Raw genomic sequence first — 3923 nt, 5'->3', positions numbered from 1 at the left:
TATATATATATATATTGCGTGCAGAAACGTACTGCTATCATCTCAAGCAGACGAGGTGTTCAGTGCTGAGGAGTGGCAGATATAGCCCGAAACCAGGACTTGTCTACTGGTCCCGTTGCTAGGAGATGGCAGGGGTTTCGCTCTCCCGCTCGCAATTTTATCGGATGCAGTTGTGCATCGTTAACCAGCTAGAGGAAATGTCCTCTTGGGGGTACAAAATCACTGTAGAGTCTGATCGAACGGACAGCCATGTTAAAGTGTCTACGAATATTACTTGTCAGTACAACTACTGCGTTGATCTCTTAGAGAAGCTTTAGAATTAGCATTTGTGCTTGTTGCAAAATAATAATGATAATAATAATAATAATACGAAAAGCCTTCTCACTATAAAGATCTGCAAATTGAAACCGCAAAAATATGGAAGCTTAGTACTACGATAATACCAGTAGCAATTGGTGCATTGGGAATGATAAGGAAGGGAGCTGAGGAGTATATTAGGCAACTCCCTGGTAACTCCAATCTCCGTGTACGGAAGGCACTCTCCATCTAAAATGGGATAAATGTGGTGATAATTTTAGTGTGCATAACAAAACAAGAGTGCCCTTGCTACTCTTGGCCTCCGGAGGATGTCCGGTACTAAGGCAGCTGAAATAAAGTTATAATGAAAGGGAACCATAAATGATAATAATACTAATAATGATAATTTTGGCACAAGGCCATCAATTTCGGGAAGGGAGTAAGTCGATTACAACGACCCAGTACTCAACTGGTGTTTATTTTATCGACCCAGAGAAGGATGAATGGCAAAGTCGACCTTGGCAGAATTTAAACTCAGAACATAAAGACGGACGAAATGCTTGGCAAGCATTTTTGCCCGGCGTGCTAACGACAGTAAAGTGCCTACTAGCCAGCTACAATCCCAACAACAACGACAATAATAATGCCAATATTGACAACATCAATAATAATAATAATAATAATAATAATAATAATAATAATAATAATAATAATAATATAATGATAATAGACTTTGAAAAGTGAATAAGCAAATAAACAAACTCGCTTATGTTTACAGTATTCTCTTATAATAGTGTGGTGCTGTGGTAAGTAGTCACTCGCATCATACAAGCACCCTTGAACTACTTTACCCTGGCCTGATATTACGTGTATGTACATCAACAAATGATGAGGTGGGCGGTTTTGAAGCATAGGAAGGAGGTACTGAAAAAGTGAGTAAACAAAAGGAACAGGGGTTTTGAAAATGTTTAATAGTGGTTAAAAAACAGTGTACACGAATTCACCATATACCAGCTATCTTCAAGATTTTTTTAATGCATGACTCACTCTCTTACCAGAGATTTTCTACATCTTTTTATCTACGGCTCACTGGACTAACATTTTAAAACAAATTTGATCCACAGATCATTGACAAGAGATTTTTTTTGGCATTTTTTGATCCACTGTTCACTGACCTTGGATTTTCAACACTTTTTGATCCACCGTTCACTGACAACAGATTAAAAAATTTTTTATCCACAGATCACTGATCGGAAATGTTTGGCATTTTAATTTTTTTATCCAGGGTTCACTGAATCAGATGTTTTCAACACTTTTGAACCACGGATCACTGAGCAAAGATTTTCTGCATTTCTGTTTTGATCCACGTACGGTTCGCTGAATAAGGCGTTAGAATTGTTAGGGCACGGTATCAGCGTTTTAGAAAGATTTTAACCATACAGATAACAAATATTCACATCACTTTGAATCAAAGCTGGAGCATGCATTGTCCATTGTTGTAAACCAGTTCCTATTGAGTTCATAGAAATTTCAAGGGGTGATCAGAGTCTGCGAAAATAGTTCCCGTCTGTATTCGTAAGCCACCTTACACGATCGGTGGCAGATCGTCCTCGTGTTACGCCTTCTCGCTGCAGAATGTCCAGGAAGCCGCCGGATTCCGAACAGACGCCGCCTGGAATTCACTGTTGTCCTCCACTTAGCCTGGTTCCTGCGCTAGCACCACCGAGGTCAGACCTGTCCGCCTTGGGCAACCCTACCATGGACTCAAAGACCCCCCACACACACACTCACACACCTGACGGTATAGTTCTGATACTCACTCGTTTAACCTTCCCACCACGATGAGGTCAAGGGTTAGACTTTGAAGAAGTAAGTAAGTACATCTATACCGGTACAATACACTAAAATCAGTCAAATTTTCTAAATACCTTAAGCATTTACCCGATTCCCCTAAAAGGAAACACAAAATCGCAGGTACCTGTGTAAGAGACGTGGCACACACGTATTCCACAACATAATGGTTCAAATTCAGGGTTAACATATACCTTACGTAAAGTTTGTGATTTCTTTCCTTTTAATATTTTTATCCCTTTTTTATTTTTGTGTCTTTTTATTGCCATCTTATATTCGTCCATTTTATTAGCTCATTTATTGTCATCTCGGTTACTTTATTTTATTGCCATAAGTTCAGTAATTTTTCACTTCTTTTATTACTATCTCATCATATTTTTAACGTCTCTTTAACAATTATTTTACAACCATCTTTTAACTGTATGTATATATATATATATATATATATATATATGTTTGTATGTATATGTATATGTACATATATATATAATTGTATATGTTGATATATATATATGTATATATATATATATATACATATATATATATATATATATATATTGCTGGCATTTATGGCTGACAACCTTTACCTCCGTAGGCTGCGACTAAGTAACTTGTGGCCTTGTTTGGGGGGATTTGAAGCAAATAAGAAAGAATTACCTGGTATAGAGGATGTGTGTTCAACTATCGTTACGTATTAATTCTGATTCTAGAGTGCCTGATAACTATACTCATTTCATAGTTATATCGATATGTTTACCTTGTGTATCTATCTATCTATCTATCTATCTATCTATCTATCTATCTATCTGTCTGTTTGTCTGTCTGTCTGTCTGACTATCTATTTATCTGTGCGTATATATATACATACATACATACATACATACATAAATACCTATGTATGTGTGTGTGTGTGTATATATATATATATAGGCGCAGGAGTAGCTGTGTGGTAAGAAGCTTACTTCCCGCACATGCGTCGGTCTATTCGCTGTGTTGACTTTTGACGAGTCGGAGGGAATTTCTTGTGCTGCTTGGCAGCGGTTTGTCAGTGAGTGTTGTACCGGTTGAAAGGAATGTATTCAGACCTTAGCGAGTATGAGCTGTCCTCAGCGGAGGAGGAGCACGGTAAGGCGGTAAATAGAATGGACGAGCATTTGGAAAGAGTAAAGAGTTTTGCTGAGGCTGCAGAGGTGAAGAAAAGGGAGGTGGACCTAGCCGGGCTGAAGGAGCTGTATAAGATGACACATAAGGTGGGCGGTGACGTAAAGTTATTACCCTCGAAAAGGGTTATGGAGAATTTGGAAAAGAAGACCATTACCTACAAGGTGTACTCAGTGGAGAGTAGGAAGGTGGAGTGGATGGAGATAGAAAAAGTAGAAAAAGCATTGAAGGGGTTTTCGAAGGAAGTGACGTGACATGCATAGCGAAAAGAAATGGATATGGGACGGTGGTTGTCCAGTTTAGGACAGCGGAGGAGGCAAAGAGGCTGGCGAGTGCAACTGTAAAAACGAAGGAAGTGGTACTTCTACCCACGTACTTTGAAAGAAAGGCTTCTAAAGTGAGGATAGAAGGAATTCCACCCGATATAGAAGTGACTTGGGTTGCGGCAGCCGTCTTCGTTGGAAGTGAGGAGAAGGTGGCTGTCCTCCAAGCCACGGAAATGGAGGACGGAGTGGAAAAACACTGGACCTCATTATGCAGGCAGAGGAGAGGCAATTGGAGAGTTTGGCGGAGACGGTGACGTTGGGAGAGATTGTGTTAAGAGTGTGGGTGGA

Source organism: Octopus bimaculoides, chromosome 9 (genome assembly GCF_001194135.2).
Source record: "Octopus bimaculoides isolate UCB-OBI-ISO-001 chromosome 9, ASM119413v2, whole genome shotgun sequence".
NCBI classification, from domain to species: domain Eukaryota; kingdom Metazoa; phylum Mollusca; class Cephalopoda; order Octopoda; family Octopodidae; genus Octopus; species Octopus bimaculoides.
The sequence above is the reverse complement of the archived record's forward strand: the minus strand, read 5'-3'. Positions refer to the sequence as shown.